General features: G+C 34.0%; 1 pseudogene across 1 annotated transcript; it reads right to left on the reverse strand.

The window, feature by feature from the left end:
- Positions 1 to 16,510: 16,510 nt before the first annotated feature.
- Positions 16,511 to 19,053, reverse strand: LOC146904193 (inactive poly [ADP-ribose] polymerase RCD1-like; annotated as a pseudogene). Its single transcript, XR_015019009.1, has 5 exons — positions 18,047 to 19,053; positions 17,674 to 17,915; positions 17,519 to 17,577; positions 16,910 to 17,237; positions 16,511 to 16,710 (listed from the first exon to the last, which is right to left on the reverse strand). The product of XR_015019009.1 is annotated as an inactive poly [ADP-ribose] polymerase RCD1-like (transcript).
- Between the last annotated feature and the right edge of the window lie 4,044 nt (positions 19,054 to 23,097).

Raw genomic sequence — 23,097 nt, forward strand, 5'->3', positions numbered from 1 at the left:
GGCAAAAGAACTATTACATTATAATTTGATGATAACAAGCTTTTTTTTAAATGATAAACTTATGATATTTTTTGTGTTATTGATTACTATAATGTGTTTGAACATATGCTAGAAAGAATATTGACTATTATTATCAAGTGAGTAACAATATAATAAAATAGTTTAGTATTTTTTAGATAAAAATGTTACATTTTACTTCTTTATCAGATTTTTTTATTTGCCTCCCAAACTGATAGTTAGTACCTTATCCAACATTATAAATTTTACGTATCATCATGGAAAATAATATTGTTTATGAGGATTGAACATAGCCCAGTACTTGTTACAATAAAACATAATAAGTTTGTGGTTTGTTATTACCATCTTTTGCCTCACTCACACAGACACACACATAAGCACACGCTCGCGCGCTCACACACATATTAACATTATGTAGATTAATCGATTCAAGTACTTCACCATATCAAACTTTTCTGAAATCTTCTCGAGCGTTGAAAATCGTTCAAAATATCAGATGCAAGATTACTTAAAAATATACACTAATCAAACACTTACCATATTACACCTATATGGCATTCCTAGTACTTTATTAAGTATCGTTATTTAAAATACTTTATTGTTTACATGCTTATATCTGTTGTGTAGCAAGTGTGAATTAGAAGTTCAACATTGCTTAGAAAAGTGAAGAATGATCACTATATACAAAAGAGGACAAATAAACCCAATACCTTGAGGTTTTGGGTTAAAGTATGGTGTATAAACTCACTTGTGCGGTTCCTCTAAGCCTAATGTGGGTGATTCCCCAGGCTCCCGTCATGACCTCACAGCGGTATCAGAGTCATGGATTGACGAATGGTTTGATAAACTCTGTGTCGAAAGTCTTCCCAACTAAGGGTGTCTAGATGCCGAGTCCCATTGATATGGAACGTGTCAACAACAGTACAAGTGAAAGGGTTTGAGGATGAAATGATTTTTTCTTGAGGGATAGGCATGATGAAGTGGTGGACTACACTTGAGGTGGGAGATCGTTGTGTAAAAATTTCCAGCTAGAAGTCCTACATTGTTTAGAATATTGAAGGTTGAGTACTTTATAACTGAGAGGACCCATAAACCTAATACCTTAAGGTTTTTGGTTAAAGTGTGGTTTCCAACTCACTTATGTGGCAGTTATGAACCAAATGTTGGTGATCTCCTGGGCTCCCCCCGTGACCCAACAATATCTTATTAATTATAATTTTGTTGATATCAAAATATGTAAACATATTTGACAGTTATATATATATATATATATATATATATATATATATATATATAAAGTTTTAGTAAATTAATGTAAATATGATTATTTAAAAGATTATTACCCTTATCATCTTCAAAAAAGATTTGTATATCATAAGATATTCCATTATGTCGTCTTAATTGGCATATAGTTAATCATTGCAATAACCTTATAATATGTCAATCTTTCTCAATTTTCAACACGAACCTTTTCTGTCCAAACTAAACAAAGCATCAAAGGTTACATTATCGTACATTATAACATGATTCACAAATTATGCATGATAAAAAAAACATAAATTGTAACATCTTAATGTACAAAAAACAAAAAATATTTGGAAAATCATCGTAGTGAGATTAATTTACTGATAACTTATATATCAATACATCATAGGTAAGCATGTACAATTTCATATTCATGATCATTGAGGTGCATCAATTTTTTTAAAATCTAGACAACATATTTGACTGTATTTTTTTTAAATTTAATCATCAATATGTAAATTACAAGAAAAATCTCTATGAAGAAAGTGTCTCATATATACATAATTCTTACCATTGTCGTGCTCCTAGAGTTTTGGTGTTAAGAAATTGCAAATGGACTCATTGTCATTGTGTGCTGCATCGAGATCCCAAATGTTGATTTTCCTCCCCTGAGAATATTTATTAGCTTTCACACTCTAGCACTCAACAACAAACTCAATTTCGTAAAACAATAGAAAAAACATGAAATTGGCGATTTAAACAGACCTGAAATATAGATGATGAAACGATCTCATACCTAATTTCTTATCATCACCGAGCTCCTAGGGTTTTGGGGTAAAGAAATTGCAAATGGCGTAATTGTGTGATACAACGAGATTTTGGATTCCAAAGGTTCATAAAGCAATATAAAAACATGCAATTGGCGATTTAAAACACCGATTTGAGATATAAATAAAGATATTATCTCATACCTAATATATTACCTGTTGTCGCACTACTAGGATTTTGATGTTAAGAAATTGCAAATGGTTTAATTTAAATTACTATAGGGTTGAGAAAAATCGATGAAATCTAATAGTTCATCTTCGATTGCAAGGATGTGAATCGTTTTGATTGGAATGATGTACATAAGAAATAAATAATAAAAATGAAGTGAAAGTATTTAAGAATGATTGGCCCACTTTCGCTCGTCTAGTGTAAGATTATATGATAATTTAATATTTATTTTTATCAAAAGACTTTTATGTTGGACGGTTGGTGAATGCAATGATAAGCTGGGGGGGGGGGGGGGGGGTAAATAGCATTCCCATTTGAAAAAAATTAAAGCGTGTTTTTTTATTTATTTTAGATAAGGCCAAGAGGAAGGTTAGGCAAGCATGGTTTTAACACTAGCTACGAATGATAACAAGATAAGCAATATTCAACTTTGAACGATAAATTCACACTTGAATTGTTATAAATCAATCAATTATTGATACACAATGTAATCCACAAAACCAATAACAATATCAAACTAAATATAAACTCATGAAATTAAAATTATGTCACAAGATGCAAAATTATTTAATATGCTTAATCAAAAGGATAATGTCATCTATGTATAGTGATTAAACTATCAATTAACTTTTCAATTTTCAATCAATAAGCATGTAAAACAATTAACCTATTTAATCAATTGACATATATCAAATAAATTTGTAAGAAATAAAGATAAAGGGAGAAGAGAACACCAAATTTTAGAGGATTCTCAAATCGTCCTCACTACGGGTACATCTTCTCTTCGTAGAAGAAAAGTCTTTTACAGGCTTCCATAAGAATGTTGAAAAATGTTTACAAGAGTAAATTGACATATGCATTAATTTATCATTCTCTATAAAAACAACTCTTAATTTTTTGAAAGATTTTTTCATTTTCCCTCGTATTAACCACCTCTCGAAGCCTTCCCTTTCCCTCCCCTCCAAACTCACAAACAAGGTGCAATAGCCTTGTATATAAATACCAATTGTACTCCTGCACACTTTAATAAGATTTATACCCTTTTTCTCATTTCATATTAAGTAAAAAGGGCTTGATGGAATGCTAGTGGTTGCCAACCAACCTATGTTCATGAAGCCTCTCCGCTTATGCTGAAATCTTCCCTACCGTTTTGCCTCTCCGCTTATGCTGAAATCTTTCCTACCGTTTTGCTTTCTCCATAACCTGTGTTCTAGTTCTAGCACTCGAAGCAGGAGTTACTGCGAGCTATGTCGTTCCTGCGAGCAAGGCCTTAAAATTCCATATGTGGACAACTCCACTATCATACATTCCAATTTCTCACTATGGTGTACCGCTACTAGTTTTCCGAATCCAGTACCATTTCCTTCTGCGTTTTTATTAGTTTCCTAGTCTGTAATGCTTGCTTGTTTTATCTGATTATTTTTCACTGAATCAAAAGACATTAGAGTCATCTTTCTCATATGACGATATTTATAACTAATTGAACTCTAATAAAGTAAAGGGAAGATTATTTGTAGTCTGTAAATAGTGCATGACTCAATACAACCGATTTAATCTTTATGATAAATGGTATTATGGTTGTAATCGATAATTGGGTTTGGATTTGATATTGTGTTGACAAAGAATGTTAATTTGCGTGATCATTATAAACGGAAGTCACTTTAACTCTAAAATAAAAGTTGAAATTCAACTCAGAATTTAAACTCAACTAAAACTAGTTCTGATTTTTGGAAATTTCAAAACAGAAAAGCACCATACCCGGAGCCCAAGGAAGTTACAAATTATGAGTTAAAAAAGCGCGACACCAGCGTCTTTTGAAAGTGTCAACTACTGAAACTCGAGCGGTGTTTTCCAATTACAATATTCCCAAAGGAATGTATGTATGTATGCTACATGTCCGAAGATAAAACTTAATCAATTTCTAGCATTTCACTCAAAGTCCTATGATCTAAGTCCAAGAAATGCTGCATAATGCAGCTTCCATTATTAGAAATTTGAATTTCTAAAAGCATCTTGTTATTACTTAGTACTTAATAATAGAAACACCAGCAAATCATAAGTGAAAGGAAGAAGATAAAAACATTACCGTGTCATGTGCATGCAGCAGAGATTGTCGCTGAGAATGCAAATCTTGAATCTTGAAGGATCGAAATACCAAGCCCTTCCACTTCCAGCATTGTTCTCTTACACTCTGTAATTCTGTCACTAAATTTGTTTAACCACTCAATTGAAAAATATTAATCCGTCACTTTGATCCGCTGATACCTATTTTTATCATATTCCCAACAGTGGTAAGATTTGGGACTGGAGACTAGTTGGTGTACGACACCAACATGACACTAACACAAGTGGTTATATTCAATTACTTTTATTTTCTTAATTATTAACGGTGTCTACATGTCAGTGTTGGTGTTGTGTCTGATATCCATTAAGTTCAATCCCCATGTTTTGTTTACATTCTATGGATTTACCTACCGGATAATTTTTTTACTAAATTTACATTATATCACGCAAGTTGTTTTATTTAAGATTTATTTTTTTTAGTATTGTTTACGAACTTCTCCACTCTCTCCGTTCTCTCACTAAAATAACTCTCCTTTCAGATGGAGAACATGTAGGAATTGCTACTTTGTTATACCAAGCAACGTTCTCCCCTCAATGTTATGGGTGGTAGACGGTTCTCTATCTGTCCCTTTTTTTATAAGCTGCTTTTGTCATTTTCAGAAATATTAAGTATTGTTTTTAGTTTGTACATTTTAGTTTGTGTATAGATGAGTCCAACTTCGACTTTTAATCTCTCAAGACAAATCAGTAATATTAATATGGGGTACATTTTAAAAAAAGTAATAAATGGATCTACTAGTACTTTGAAACAAGGCTTATATTTAGGGACAATTTGTTTCTTTTCCAAAAGTAGCTAATATTTAGGAATATAGGTAAGATTGTATTTGGCATTTGATTTGTTTTTTTCTGGGTTATTGCAGCTATTGTTTAGGGATTCTTTCCTTTTGTTATGAACCTTTTGGTTAGTTAAGTATTTTACGATTGAGTGGTTTCCAGTGCCATTGCCGATGTGTTATAACAAGTAATGGAGGACATTCATATGCATATCTTGGAAGACCGTGGCGACCTTATGGAAGGGTTGTCTTTGCATACACTTACATTGATCCGTGTGTAAGACAAGTTGACTGGGATAACTGGGGAAAGTAGAGAATGAGAGGAGTGCTTGTTTATATGAATACATGTATTTCATGTCAGATTCCATTTTGTTATGTTTTATGATGTACACCATTATGAATGCTCCCCTAAGCATAATTTTTTTGCCAGAAGATAAAAATTTGAATAGTTTGTTTTTGAATGCACAATTTTCAACTGTTATCTTGATTATGTTATAAACTTTAATTGACTAGTTGCTTCACCCCTAAGCAAATTGCTACTTTTTGTTTTCAAGTCCAGAGTATTAAGGGCCTCTTTCGATTGGTTTATTTGAGCATATATAATGCCTGATACATGCACTTTTCAGACTATTTGAGCGAATTTTGAAAATAGCTTGTAACATCTCCATAAGTAATGTTCAGTTTATTTCCATTAACTAAAATGATAACTTGTGAAAACGGCTTATACGAAAACTATTTGACTATATTGTATCCTTTTGTTATAGAAACAACTTATACATAAACACTGATATCATAAGTGCTTAATTAGGTGCTTAAATAAATCATAATTTCATTGAAGATTCATTTTGGTTAGGAGTAAAGGCTGTAGTTGGGGGTATCTCAAATTCTTGTGTAGTGTTTTAAGTAATTATGTTGTAACTACATACAGGTGTTTTAGACCAGGTTGCTGTCCATTAAATCGAGCAAATTGGTGTAGAGAATTGGTGGATGAAGAAGCAGAGTAGTTCATCATGTATCCTTCATCGACCTCTGTAACACCCACACCAGACGTATCTAGAAAGTCTAGCACGTGCGTTAATATTAGTACTGGATACATTAAAATTTACAACATAAACTACATACGAATGAATAATTATACAACAAATTGCGTTCGTACATAAATCACATAAACAGCTCATCCATACAGTATAACTACATCCTCAAAATCCAAAGCATCCTGCAGCGACACGAACGCACACTTGCTGAAATATCCATCCGACTTTAAACTTGCATAGCGTCCTGCTTATCTGAAACAAATAAGGATTGGGATGAGACATAATGTCTCAGTGAGTTCCACCTAATCCTAGGCTATAGGCAACCTCAAGGGAAACCTATGGTCACCACGTGTCTACATTACAACCTGACGGTTGATTATACGTGTGTGGCGACTTGCATACTTAGACGGTAGTGCATACTAGAGCCGTCTTAATCTTATCTCAACTGTTATAGGCTTAACTTCCTATACGTGTCATGACGGTCAAGGGGGAATCTAGGACCGCATTGCCAAAGATACGCTCTACGTATCGAGGCCTAAACATAACATATCATGGCACGATTCTAAACCGGACGATTAGCGGAAACCTAAGATCGTCATCGGCATAACATACTTTACTTGTTCTATACATAACTTGTACTTAACTTAATCATACGTGCTTTCACTCGTGAACATAATCATAATCATAATCATATTCGTAATCATATCATACATAAACGTATCTAAGTTCATTCATATTGGTTAGCGTTGAACAAACAATTATTATCTTGATTCATTTTACGGATAGTCCCGGGTGGAGTAACCCCGAGTACAATCCCATACATGACCGATGTACGTACATCGGACTCCCTCGGTGTCGTGCGGGTCCCTTGCGGCTTGAACCGTTCCCCTTAGGTCGAGAACCTCCCGTATCCCCCTGGCGTGGATAACAAGAGACACGAGCACCTACATCTTGTTTACTAAGTGACATGCGGGTCCCTTATGGCTTGAATCATTCTCATCATGAGAACCCCTTGTATCCCCCTGATGTGGATAGCAAGAGACATGTCACCTACACTTATTAATCATAGTCTTGTCGTTCGTATAGGTTAAACCTAATCATACATACATGTTTACCTCGGAAGCTTAATCGATCCGATTAGCGGTAAATGTTCATACTTGTTCATGCTTGTACATACTTATTCTTGCTCATGTGCGAAGATAATAAACTTCGCGTCCTAACATCCTATAAATTCTTGCTAAACTTGCTAGTTCTCGACTACTATGTCGAGACTCTAGTTTATTCCCTTTCTTATTGCTTACTACCCGAATAAATCGGCTTAACCTCTCTTGTGCCTTCCTTGATGTACATGTTAAGATTACCATGATTCTTGTTTCGATGTTGCTTGATGTTATGTGCATTGATTAGATGTTGTTTTGGGGTTACAAAGTTATAAAACGTTGAAAGAAAAGCATCGGAACGCACCACGGACCCTAGAATGGACCAACAGGCCAAAGCATGCTGGCCCATCTAGAGAGCCACGCTATTAGCGCAGCTGGGGCGTAGCCCTTGCTGAAGAATTTCGCTATTAGCGTATATTTCGCTAATAGCGTGGTTCTTCGGGTCTGTGGTACAAATTTTGCTATTTTTGACCCAAAACTCATCTTAATGGTTCCTGCAATGCACCAAAACATCCAGCAACATATATATACATTATAAAACATCTTTCATAGCAATATTAACATGTATAAAGCAAGATCAAGGCAAGGGGATAAAATTCTCATATTTCCTAATCTTAACATAATTCATGTTTTTCTTGCAAAATAACACATAATCCCAAGGGAGGGTTCTATCTAAGAACTCACCTAACATAATCCTTGCTCTTCCTTCAAATTCCAAGCTCAAACCCTAATCTCCAAATTCCTCACATCATGCTAAAACCTCTTCCTTTTGATGCTTTCTTGCCCAAGAAGCTTCTTTGATCCATGCTTGATCATTAATACCATGACTTTGGAAGGCTTGATGGAGAAAGATTGAGGGAGAGGGGCCGATCCATAGAGAGAGGGAGGAGAGAACACTTTCTCTCAAAACCTAGAGAGAGAAAGAGAAGTGGAAAATGATTATTTTGGCTCCAAAAACACTTATATACCCCCCTTACGCGCAAATACTTAAATGCCCTTCATCTTGACTCGTGTTTACCTGATACTGATACATAACTCATGCTTAACTGATATTACTTATAAATATCTTCCGTCGTACTTAACTTTCCATAAACCTGAGTCCTCTGCTACATTTAACAGATAAATTTTCCTTTAGTTGATGAGCGGGATATTACATTCTACCCCCCTTAAAAAAAATTTCGTCCTCGAAATTTAAAGATCGATTACCATTCCTCATGACAAAAACTTATCATCCATGGTCTGAGCCATACATATTCTATACACACTCATTCCTAGAGTTCGTCGTATCATGTCCTCATTTCATTTCTTAACCCACATGCAACTGTACATAGTCTTTAATATCACTCAACTTAGAGTTATCTTAGCATATCATGACTTAGAACTTACCTTACTACACATAAACTGATTATCTCGGTCTCGGATCTTACCCGCTTAACATAAACCATTTCATAACGTTACCTTATCATAAACATGAACACTCAGGATTTGCCTTTTAACTGGAATCCTATCGGATACCAGGATTGCCCTGCAGTGCTTACTTGCAATATGAAACATATTTCATACATACATCTTATCATGAATACATAATCTTACTGTACCTTGAGACACATGCTTCTTACTTGTATTACTCATATAGCTTGACATGAAAAGTGAAATCAACTAACCACTTTATCTGATAATCTATTAACCAACATCATGGTTCACATGCTCTTGAAACTTTCTAGCAAGTCTACTTGCACATACATCAAACATTCTTAAAACATTTCCGTGTATCCTGTAGGATATTGGCTTCATACTAACATTGTTGCTTCCATAACGTGTACATACTTTAAAGTACTATCTCTTGTTAAATGATAACGATACTTGTTCTAAAATCTTCCTTAAAGAAATTTTTCTTAAACTTTGGTATTCGGGTTCTTGGAACGTATAGTTTCATGATTAAAAGATTTTATCATTTCCAAAACTGATTGTATAAAGCATCCCAGAACCACCGGACGAGTTTCGATATTTTTGGAAAAAGATTTAACATCTCGCCCAAAACTTGTCCACGACAAGTTGGTCCTAAAGTTTTGTACGTCTTAAGTGAGTTCACTTACGACATATTTCATCAGTTTTGAAAATGTATAATTCCATGAGTTTAAATGAAAATATCGTTCCCAAGTTCCATATACCAATCTTAACTTTTAAAAGTTTTAAAATCATGACTTAACACATTTTAACAAGCATCGTTTTCACTCAACAAGTATTGCATACGAAAGTATGATTCTCATCGCACAACTCAAGTGTTGCATCTCCTTTCATAATAACATACTTAACCCCGAAGGTAGATTCTTACATTCTTCAACTGTTATACATACTTGCCATACCGCTTACATATTCATAGGAAATCCTTGGACTTCTTAACATAAACTTATTCCTCTTCTTCGGAACACTAAATCTTGGTTCTCCACATTAAATCATTCGGTTATCGCTTGAGCGTTAATACCTTTTTCGGAACCCGGTCATCATTCTTGATGCTTTGATTCTATACTTGAGTCACGAAATGTAACCTTCTGAACCTTACATACTTCCCATTATCATCTTACTGAGGTGATGGCACATACTTGAAACTTTTACCTTAGCCAATGCTATCTATATATAACATCCATACTTACTTATCGCATCAAGAACTCCTCACTTGTCTTATGATGCTTCTACTAAACTTGCCTTACCAACCGAACATTCTTCATGAAACTTCATACATACTAAACTCCCATGTTTCGTGTTTAACGATTAACTTCCATGGCGCTACTCTGTTTCCCACCGGTTGGCTTAAACTATTACTCTAACCCGTTCGAGCAATTGAGACTTCAATTCATGCTTACCATTTGAATACTTACTTCTTGAACTATTCTCAAGATCTTCCATGTTGCAAACACCATCACAACCTTACTCATACATACTTGACTTGGGGGTAAACCTTACGTTCTTGCTGGTTGCATTTACCATACATATCACACTTGAACTTGTTTCCGAGGAAACTCGAATTCCTTTAACAACTCCTCTAACACTTGAACATATCTTTCTTAAACCTCTAGCCTGGTACCTTCGTATCTTCGCATACTACATTTTGCTTAATCATACCAATGCTTGCTCGTTGATTTTTCTTTTAAAGAAAACTTCGCAAACTAGCGCACAGGTCATTGACGTTGATAATTTTCTACTTTATAAATATATTGAGTTTAGACCCCGGCCGTTACTATAAAATCATAGAACGAGTTGATAACACATACGTGTCATCAATTCTAGATTCTAATGAGTCTAACTCGCTCTACGAGTGTCGTAGCAAACCGGTTCCTAGAAAAATCTCGTGAATTTTCAAAATTTCAACTTCAATCACCCATACGCGTAAATCTTTCTAAAATTATTTAAACTTCATGATCCAACATCATATCGAGCCCTAGCATGTCCGTTAAGCAAAACATAGGTTCGAGAGATACGCCATAATTCCACATAAACCGAGAACTTTGTGATTTCTTATAACTTCGCACCATTTTAACTCCTTAATTCATACCTCATGCATAAACATCGGTGACTTTCCCTTTCAATGCTGGAACTTCTACACTTTTGGTCTACGCTCCTTCTTATCTCTTGGTCACATCAACTTCTAATGTTACCTTAAATCGAATTGATTCCGTTAATACTTGTCCATGCATTTTCTTCCTTAGAAATCATAGGATGTGATGTGCATTCGATACTTGATGTTATAGAACATGTTTGTTATATAAAAGATTGTGAAAACAACCCCCAATAGCTACTACTAACCCTAGAGACGAAATGAAAATTTTAAATTTTCGCCCCAGGTTCACTATTAGCGAAATTCTCTGGAGTAATTTCGCTATTAGCGTAATTTTCGCTATTGGCGTATTTTCTTCAACTCAGTTTTCTAAAAATCGTATTTTACATAAAAATCTTACTTCCTCAAGTACTCTAGTGCACATCATTCCTTCCAATCATCGTAAAACAATTCTATAACCTTTGCATGGCAAGCATTAACATCATTCGGTCCAACTCAAGGCACATTAGAAACTAATGTCTTGTTCATCATGCCTCTTAACATAAAAATTTCCACACAAACCTTAACTTCATCTGCTAAGAACGGCTTAACTCATTACGTTGCCACTTACGCAACTTTCCGAACGTACATGTCCATAACTTCATTCACATATTGCTATTCCTGAGAGCATGCTAATTCAGTCAACGTAAGTCGACTTCTCACTATCATATAACCTTGTACTGCCATTCCAGAATATCATAAATCCATTCCAACATCTCTTACTAAAACTTCCGGTCATGCGTAAATATATTTCCAACTTATTCACTTACGGGTACATAGAGTATCACTATCATCTTACCCGACATTGTCGGAATGTTCCTTCTTAACATACCTTACATTCCCGGATGATTCACACTTCTAGATTAGTTCACCGGCCACCTTTTGGCACGATCAAACTTCTTCATCACATACTTCGTTCCTCCTGGATCCTATTCAGCTCTCAGGCATCCATTCTAATCGTCGATTGTTAAATTGAGTTGATCAGGCTCAACTAACACCAACAAATAGAACATTTACCCGGAACCCAATGGTCCCACTACCTTAGTTGTAATTTAATGACCCAAGGCACGGTCTGAACCGACCTGCTCTGATACCAATTGTAACACCCATACCAGACGTATCTAGAAAGTCTAGCACGTGCGTTAATATTAGTACTGGATACATTAAAATTTACAACATAAACTACATACGAATGAATAATTATACAACAAATTGTGTTCGTACATAAATCACATAAACATCTCATCCATACAGTATAACTACATCCTCAAAATCCAAAGCAACCTGCAGCGACACGAACGCACACTTGCTGAAATATCCATCCGACTTCAAACTTGCATAGCGTCCTGCTTATCTGAAACAAATAAGGATTGGGATGAGACATAATGTCTCAGTGAGTTCCACCTAATCCTAGGCTATAGGCAACCTCAAGGGAAACCTACGGTCACCACGTGTCTACATTACAACCTGACGGTTGATTATACATGTGTGGGGACTTGCATACTTAGACGGTAGTGCATACTAGAGCCGTCTTAATCTTATCTCAACTGTTATAGGCTTAACTTCCTATACGTGTCATGACGGTCAAGGGGGAATCTAGGACCGCATTGCCAAAGATACGCTCTACGTATCGAGGCCTAAACATAACATATCATGGCACGATTCTAAACCGGACGATTAGGGGAAACCTAAGATCGTCATCGGCATAACATACTTTACATGTTCTATACATAACTTGTACTTAACTTAATCATACGTGCTTTCACTCGTGAACATAATCATAATCATAATCATAATCATAATCATATTCGTAATCATATCATACATAAACATATCTAAGTTCATTCATATTGGTTAGCGTTGAACAAACAATTATTATCTTGATTCATTTTACGGATAGTCCCGGGTGGAGTAACCCCGAGTACAATCCCATACATGACCGATGTACGTACATCGGACTCCCTCGGTGTCGTGCGGGTCCCTTGCGGCTTGAACCGTTCCCCTTAGGTCGAGAACCTCCCGTATCCCCTTGGCGTGGATAACAAGAGACACGAGCACCTACATCTTGTTTACTCAGTGACATGCGGGTCCCTTATGGCTTGAATCATTCTCATCATGAGAACCCCTTGTATCCCCCTGATGTGGATAGCAAGAGACATGTCACCTACACTTATTAAGCATAGTCTTGTCGTTCGTATAGGTTAAACCTAATCATACATACATGTTTACCTCGGAACCTTAATCGATCCGATTAGCGGTAAATGTTCATACTTGTTCATGCTTGTACATACTTATTCTTGCTCATGTGCGAAGATAATAAACTTCGCGTCCTAACATCCTATAAATTCTTGCTAAACTTGCTAGTTCTCGACTACTATGTCGAGACTCTAGTTTATTCCCTTTCTTATTGCTTACTACCCGAATAAATCGGCTTAACCTCTTTTGTGCCTTCCTTGATGTACATGTTAAGATTACCATGATTCTTGTTTCGATGTTGCTTGATGTTATGTGCATTGATTAGATGTTGTTTTGGGGTTACAAAGTTATAAAACGTTGAAAGAAAAGCATCGGAACGCACCACGGACCCTAGAATGGACCAACAGGCCAAAGCATACTGGCCCATCTAGAGAGCCACGCTATTAGCGCAGCTGGGGCGTAGCCCTTGCTAAAGAATTTCGCTATTAGCGTATATTTCGCTAATAGCGTGGTTCTTCAGGTCTGTGGTACAAATTTTGCTATTTTTGACCCAAAACTCATCTTAATGGTTCCTGCAATGCACCAAAACATCCAGCAACATATATATACATTATAAAACATCTTTCATAGCAATATTAACATGTATAAAGCAAGATCAAGGCAAGGGGATAAAATTCTCATATTTCCTAATCTTAACATAATTCATGTTTTTCTTGCAAAATAACACATAATCCCAAGGGAGGGTTCTATCTAAGAACTCACCTAACATAATCCTTGCTCTTCCTTCAAATTCCAAGCTCAAACCCTAATCTCCAAATTCCTCACATCATGCTAAAACCTCTTCCTTTTGATGCTTTCTTGCCCAAGAAGCTTCTTTGATCCATGCTTGATCATTAATACCATGACTTTGGAAGGCTTGATGGAGAAAGATTGAGGGAGAGGGGCCGATCCATAGAGAGAGGGAGGAGAGAACACTTTTTCTCAAAACCTAGAGAGAGAAAGAGAAGTGGAAAATGATTATTTTGGCTCCAAAAACACTTATATACCCCCCTTACGCGCAAATACTTAAATGCCCTTCATCTTGACTCGTGTTTACCTGATACTGATACATAACTCATGCTTAACTGATATTACTTATAAATATCTTCCGTCGTACTTAACTTTCTTCATCATAATCACTTTCCATAAACCTGAGTCCTCTGCTACATTTAACAGATAAATTTTCCTTTAGTTGATGAGCGGGATATTACAACCTCAGAACCAGACCAATCTTGTCAATTATATATAGTATGATTATTTTGTTAAAATTAAGTTGCAAACATGAATAAAAATTTATCTGCTAAAAATACCCTGCAATATTGTGTGGTAGTGAGCGTTTGAACACAAAAAATGTAAACAAAGAAGATTAGTGTTGCAAAGATGAACTAGAAAGTAAGTTTATTGTAAATATAAATAAAGTTATGCTGGTCTCTTTACATTGGTATTGGTCCATGAACCCTTTATTTTTTTTTTATTTTTTTTATTATCTTCAAATGATATTATTATGTTTATTATTGTTTTGTTCATTATTTTCAATGAGAATAATTCTAAAAAAAAATTCCTACAAAAATTATAAAAATTAAAATAAAATAAAAATCCTTTTTAAAGAACGGCTAAGCTTTAACCGTGTCTCATCTTTCTCTAACATTCACCAATATGGATTCTTCAATAACGGCGAATCACCATTAAAGTTTAGATCAATATTATTTGTGCAATTTGATAAAAATTTGAATGATGATAATCCCATAAATGACCATGATAATGTTCTTGATGTCTCAAATGTTGATGTAGGCATCAATGACCACTTCTTCTCTCCTTTAGATATCTATGATCCTAGAATTTGGGGGCATTCTTGATGCTAAAATGAGATACATTTTAATTAAAAAGGGCTATTGGAAATTTGAATATCAAATTTCCTATAGACGGGCTCTCTAGACATTTTTCATATTCTTGTTTTTCCTTTGACAATATTAAATTATTTCTTGAGTTTGTCAAAGCCACAAGTTTTATTCAAATGTTTCAATTTCTTATTGAATTCTCATAACTATGTAAATAATTGCTGCATCTGCAAAATGAATTTTTTCAAAGTTAAAATTGTTTAAAAACTACTTGAGATTATCAATGTCACAAGAAAAGTTAAATGCTCTAGCCATTTTATGTATTGAGAAAGATATGATAGAACATATTGATGTAGAAATAATTGTTACTGACTTTTGCATGTAGAAATTCTTGTAGGAACTGTTTTGTATGATGTTTTTATTAGATTATTTAACTTAATAAAAAGTAGGTTTAAATGCACTTTGGACCCCTAACTTTTCCATAGCTGCGATTTTGATTCCCTATTAAAATAAACACACACACACACCATGATATCATCCCCTTCAACAAGATATTCATCATTCTTCAACTAAAAAATCCAGAAACACAACACAATCCATAAACATAACACAACTATCTCCTCCTCTATTTCTTCTAGATCCTTCTGTGATGATTTACATCCCAAAAAAAAAAATGTGATTGGAAGATTAATATTATTATTACAGAACCAGCACCAAATAAATAATTGGTTATGGATCATTCAGTTATGAAATTTGAAACAGAAAAAGACTGAAAAAAAAGGCGAATTGTGTTATGGTCGTTGTTGATCTAGAGCAAGAGAGAGAAACAATGCAGTTTGAAGAAAGGGTGGGTGGAAAAGAGAGAAGGTGGATGGAGTGACGAAAACAAAAAGCCCTTGTTGGGATTTTCTTTCTTCACCCATTAATAAGTTTGAGAGTTGGAGTAGAAGTAAGATTGTGTGTGTGTGTGTGAAAGAGAGAGAGGGGGAGAGAGAGAGAGAGAGAGAGAGAGAGAGAGAGAGAGAGGGAGGGAGGGAGAGAGTCACGTGTTCATTCCTTCTCCATTTTATTTTAATTTATTTTTTAATTAAAGAAATACACATGTACTTTTTTATATTTATTTTAATTAAAAAATTACACACGTGACATCCAACTCACTTAAGTGAGGAGCCACATGGGCGTTGACTCAGCAAAATCAAGGGGGCTTGAATATTGCAAAAGAGAAAAACTTAGGGGGTTGGAAAGTGGTTTTTTTTCATAGAAGGCCAAAATAGCAACTATGGCAAACTTACGGGTCCAAAAGTGCGTTTAAGCCTGAAAAATATTATCTTCAAGTAAATGACTTTTACACTTTGGGAATTCAGTTTTTTTAAATTGCTTATTAGATAGGGCCCAAATTTTAGTTTTGTCTCACGACACCAAAATCTCATAAATAGGTTTGAGTACATATGATTAGTAGACATTTCAGCATCAACCACTACAAGTTCCAGAATCAAACATGTGCTACAGTTCCAGTTCAAAACTGAAAATTAGATGATAAAATGAAATTAAAAAAAAAATCTCCTAGAAGAAAACAATGTCACAACTTTATGTTGACAATAAATAACTCAAAGTGAAAGATCTCTGCCACCTCATTTTAAAGTCTCATTCTTGCTTAACGTTTGAGCCATTCGATCCACCACCTGGTGGTCTCTGCAAGAAGCCAACTAAACATTAGGAGGCATAATCAAATTGCAAGAGATAGATCATATGATTACACAATACAGAAGTTAAGCATAACATTAGTAACTACAACTTCAAGTAATTTTAATGGGTAGAGACGAGACAAGATCAAAATATATATAGTACTTCAAACCAACTAAACTTATAGAAAATTAAATAAATTCAGTACCTTGGATACAACATTATATATTGCAGATTTCAGTACATTGTTTCCAACAACCGACCTCAACTTTGACACAAAATCAGCACTAGTAATCTTCCTTGTCTGCACAAGCACGACGTGATACATTAGTGATATTTTACTATTTAAGACAAGCATAAATTGGACATCATTTACATACCATCAACAACGCGTATTGGGCGTCAATAAGAAACATAGTATGAGAAGGAACAATGTTTCTCATGGAAGATAAAAGCACGGAAAAAGGCATGGGTAAAGGCAGCCTGGCGGAACTTGGAGTTCTTCTGATGTTAGCAGGAACACTAGTAGCTTTTACCTAAGGCATCCGACAAACCAAAATTGTTTGGATAAAAGTAATAAAACAAAATAAGTATAGGATTAAAACCAGAGATGAATCTCAAAAGATGAATGCCACAAAATATTGTTGCACATGAATGGGTTAAAATCATAAGATAAAAGAAATATTAGAATGGAAAGCTGTAAACTAAAGAAATCATTGTTAGATTTTAAAAACAGTTAAAAAATTTGGTGATAACATTGCCTTTTACATAGAAAACTAGAAAAACATAAGAAGCAAAACTCGAGAAAAAAGCTTACAGTGCCCACTGTAGAATGTCGACAGCCTTTTTTCTTACACTCATTTGAACAAAAATTTCCTGTTACAAAACAAAAAAAAATCATGTGTCGTGATCAAGAAGAATTTTCCGTTGTTGAAAGAAATATTAAAGGAACATTACATTACATTACATTACCTTCAAAAACCAAAGGGTGCTTGAAGCTAACAACAAATTCTGGATATATGTGTGTGTTCATATTCATGTTCCACACCACATAGCACTTTGGGCATTGAACATCATCCACCCCATTATCGTATTCGCAACCACTTGGACGAAGTTGATTAGTGCCAGGATGAAGAAGCTCCATGTTCCCAATTATGACACGACATAGGAGCATATGCTTAATTCCCTTTTCGTCGACATCACAATAAAGTGAACTGTGAACATGGGAAAACTAAATCCTCTGAGAAATCCAACAGAATAATCTTTGATATAATAATAACAACAACAACAACAACAACAATAATAAAAATGAAAGAGGTTTGATGTTGATCATATAATAACCAACCAGAGAGAAGGGTAGGTAACAGCTGCAAGATGAACACCAAAGCCATATACGCATCTGGATGGAGATAGCTCATAATGACTAAGTCCATATTCCATCATTGTTGACAATTCCTTTTTAGAACAAGCAAGCCACGCATATCGAACATTAGCATCCCCTCGAACTGCATTTGTGATATTAGCTTGCTTCTGGAATAACTGCAGCCGTGTTTGCATTAATCTTCCCGAGTTGCGATAAATCTCAACAATATTAGACTCGCTAATGCCAAAAGAACCCATTCCTTTAAGAAACATCTTCTGTACAGAATCCACATCCAATTTTCCATATAAAGATTCAGTATAATAATCTAAATCTTGCTTATTAGCTATAGAAACAAATCCAACTCCCATTTTGGTAGTGATAGCATGACCGTCAGCTTTTACATTCTTAGTTGCAGCATTAGACTCTCGACTATACTTCCTCAACCTGGATCCATCTTCTCTCGGATCTTTCGTATGATGACTTTCTTCACCCTCCCGCTCCCTTATATTATGGGGTTCTTCTGTAGAACCAACTAAAACTTTAGGGAAAAAGTAATTCCCTTCCTCATCAACCCATGCAATGGGTTGTTGCAAACATGTTTTTAGATCCACATGATACATATGCAAAAAGTCTAGCACAACCTCCTGGCCATCTAACTCTATCTCTACAAATGTCTTCTTAGTTTTGAAATCTTTCTTAACCAAGCCAACAACATCCTCTGGATAGTCAATCCATCTACCATTTTTATAGAACATCACACATTTTGGTATTCCACTTTTCTTATAGTTCAAATAATTACTAACCAATGACTTGGAAATATCAGGACAAGAATCATCTGGTTTACATACATCTCTAGCCAACGTCATTTGTTTATCAACCACACTTGTTGGTGCCGAAACTCCAATCCGACGTGCAACACATTGGGCATCCCTCTTTCGCTTTTGATTGAGTGAAACTCCGCCCAATGCCATTGAGGGTTTCTCTTCCATTTTTACTACTAGACCTTGAGCAACGAAAATATTTGGCAGTCCCTGGATGTTTAAAATATTTAAGAATATTGAAATAGTAGAAATCATCATATGCTCACAATAATAATATAATGTTCATAGAATAATAAAGATAAATTGTAAGTCAATAAGAGCATTCCCTTGACGGCAAAACAAGTAAATTTTAACAATTGCAAAGGTATTATTCCAACAGTACAAACATATCACAATGGAATATAATATTAAAGCAGAGTTGTTTTTTTTTTTTTTGTCATTATCAAAGCTGAGTTTAAAGGTTGCCTCAACATCATATTGTTGCATTACTACAAATTTATTAGAATGCCAAATGTGGACATTCATGCTTTACAATTCTACATAAGACAATCCAAGTAAACTCAGACTCGTAAAGTATATTGAAGTGGCCTTTGTTGGCACTAGTTTCAAACAAAACAAATCTATTTCTACAAATATTTCTATGGTCCTCAAAAAGCTTAATGCATTTGCCACTCACTCATAAAAAAAAGTTGTGTAGACAAAGTTTCTTAAGAAAAACTAGTATGGGTTCTCAAGAAATCCATCATCATTTTCACCATCTAGCATCCATGAAAGGATTATACATACCAACAAAACTGATATTTACTAATTGTTGAAGTTAACGAATAAAAGCATAAAAACCATGCCTAAAACATGATTAAAACAAAAAAATGAAACGCGATAAAGAAATTATGCTAAATTGACAATAGTAACAGGAAAAAAATGATGCATATCCAACACTCGAGAAATTGTACATGTTCTTCTCAGGGACATCTCTACTCATGGTAAATGAATTTTACAATATAAAAGATAATAACTCTTTAGAAAAAGAAAATCGTACTTGACTTAATCAAAATTTAAAACAAACAAGGTCTTGCATGCACCATTCACCAATCCCAACCAAAAAAATTGTATCAATATTTTTCTCAAATTTAAATAAATAATTATAAAAAACCACACGCCTTTGTGATTTTTTTAAGCAGAAATTTAAAGTTTAAATGCATCATTAAGAATTACTGACATCCCAACACTGTTGGCATCCAATTAATCCAACAATCATCTACAACACCCCGAAAAAAAAAATCATTCAAAACCATCTGCCGAGTTTTAATATCTCTTCAAATAGTAAAATCATCCCTAAAAAATAATCGAAAATAAAATCTCAATTCAAACATAAAGAACAAAAAAAAATTAACTTTATCCCCTTAAACAAACTTATCCATTACACGCTCAGTAAAAAAAACAAAAACAAAGTAAATTACAATCGTTCAAACTCAAAATTAAAAACAACTAATAACAATAATAGAGACTAGGCTTTAAAATTATACCTGAATGAAGAAACACACACGATACTAGAAAACCAAAAAATTTCAAAAGTAATTGGTTCTAACTTTGAAATTGTGCATCCAATTAGGGGAGTAAGGGGTCCTTTTTATACTCATTCTAACCCAATAAGATAAACTCAAAATTAATCCATTAGGCGATTGGGTATGTCAGAAACACGCCTGAAAAGGTAAACATTAAAGATGGAGTTTTTCCGTCTATGGAAATGCTATGATTTTTTTTCTATCATAGTCACTTCTAATTGGAAAACAGTTTTTGCTGAGTAAGCATCTAGTCATTGTTCATTGTATTAGTTATCTTTTTCAACAATTCACAAATCTGTTTGATCTTTCTAGAAAACAGGTTTTTCTATTTATGATTTGATTTTCACAGGTTTGTTAAATCATAAAAGAAATTCTTTTAATGTGAAATCCAACTATGGATACTTCTTAAAAATTCTGATTTTTTTCTTTAAAATAATATTAATGTTATGGTAGTAGATTTTTTAATAATATTGAAGGTGACATCGACAATTATCGTGTTAACGATTTTATTATACTACTTTTTTTTTTGGTCAACTATTATACTACTTGTTTTAACCGTGTATACTTGCCTACATTTTTCAGTAGAACGGTGTAAATTACTACCATAAAAATTAAAATATATTTACACTAAGATCAATTAAAATATATTTTAAAAATCCTTTTAAAATTTACTACCATAAAAATTTATCATTATTTTAAAGTAACATTAATCTGAAAATTTTAACAAATAACCATAGATGAATTTTTTAATGAAATAAAATAATGGCTTAAATATGAAAATAGTCCCTGCAAATATCTGACATTTTGGTTTTAGTCTCTGTAAAAATATTTTTTTGGTTTTAGTCCCTGCAAATATAAAAAATCTGGTTTTGGTCCTTGGTATTTTGTTTTAGTCCATGTAAAATTGATTCATATTGGATTTGGTCCTTGTAATATGTAGAATATTTGATTTTAGTCCCTCAAAATGAGGACTAAAATGAATATTATAGGGACAATTTCAATATGAAATGATTTTACAAGGATTAAAACAAAATACCAAGGACCAACACCAAATATTCTATATTTGCAGGGACTAAAACCAAAAAAATATTTTTACAGGGACTAAAACCAAAACGCCAGATATTTGCAGGGACCATTTCCATATTTAAGCCTAAAATATTTTATGAATTAACCAACAATTCAAATATCAAATTAAAAATAGAAAAAACTGTATTCTACAAAGATAAAAGAGATATGAAGATAGGGAAAGAAGAAAACTAATACTCTCTCTGTTCTTAAATGTTGGTTGTTGTCTCATCGATTATGAATGAATAGATTATTGATATAGAAAAGAGATGATTCATATTCTCGGTAACTTAATATTTTATTACTATTATTTATTACTCCTTCTTTTACAATTTTATTTTATTCATGAAAATATTCAATCATAAAAAAGGGAGAAAAATAGTAAGGCAAAAGAACTATTACATTATAATTTGATGATAACAAACTTTTTTTCAAATGATAAACTTATGATATTTTTTGTGTTACTGATTACTATAATATGTTTGAACCTATGCTAGAAAGAATATTGACTAGTATTATCAAGTGAGTAACAATCTAATAAAATAGTTTAGTATTTTTTAGATAAAAATGTTACATTTTACATCTTTATCAGAATTTTTTATTTGCCTCCCAAAATGATAGTTAGTTCCTTATCCAACATTATAAATTTTACGTATCATCATGGAAAATAATATTGTTTATGGGGATTGAACATAGCCCAGTACTTGTTACAATAAAACATAATAAGTTTGTGGTTTGTTATTACCATCTTTTGCCTCACTCACACAGACACACACATAAGCACACGCTCGTGCGCTCACACTCACATATTAGCATTATGTAGATAAATTGATTCAAGTAATTCACCATATCAAACTTTTCTGAAATCTTCTCAAGCATTGAAAATTGTTCATAATCTCAGATGCACGATTACTTAAAAATATACACTAATCAAACACTTACCATATTACACCTATATGGAATTCCTAGTACTTTATTAAGTATTGTTATTTAAAATACTTTATTGCTTACATGCTTATATCTGTTGTGTAGCAAGTGTGAATTAGAAGTTCAACATTGCTTAGAAAAGTGAAGAATGATCACTATATACAAAAGAGGACAAATAAACCCAAAATACCTGAGGTTTTGGGTTAAAGTATGGTGTATAAACTCACTTGTGATGTTCCTCTAAGCCTAATGTGGGTGATCCCCCAAGCTCCCGTCATGACCTAACAGCGGTATCAGAGTCATGGATTGATGAAGGGTTTGATAAACTCTGTGTCGAAAGTCTTCCCAACTAAGGGTGTCCAGGTGCCGAGTCCCATTGAAATGGAACGTGTTAACAACGGTACAAGTGAAAGGGTTTGTGGATGAAATGATTTTTTCTTGAGGGATAGGCATGATGAAGTGGTGGACTACACTTGAGGTGGGAGATCGTTGTGTAAAAATTTCCAGCTAGACGTCCTACATTGTTTAGAAAATTGATGGTTGAGTACTTTATAAGTGAGAGGACCCATAAACCTAATACCTTAAGGTTTTTGGTTAAAATGTGGTTTCCAACTCACTTATATGGCTGTTATGAACCCAATGTTGGTGATCTCCT

This window comes from Medicago sativa, chromosome 7 (assembly GCF_051527215.1).
Source record: "Medicago sativa cultivar Bolivia chromosome 7, Bolivia_mono, whole genome shotgun sequence".
Taxonomy (NCBI): Eukaryota; Viridiplantae; Streptophyta; class Magnoliopsida; order Fabales; family Fabaceae; genus Medicago; species Medicago sativa.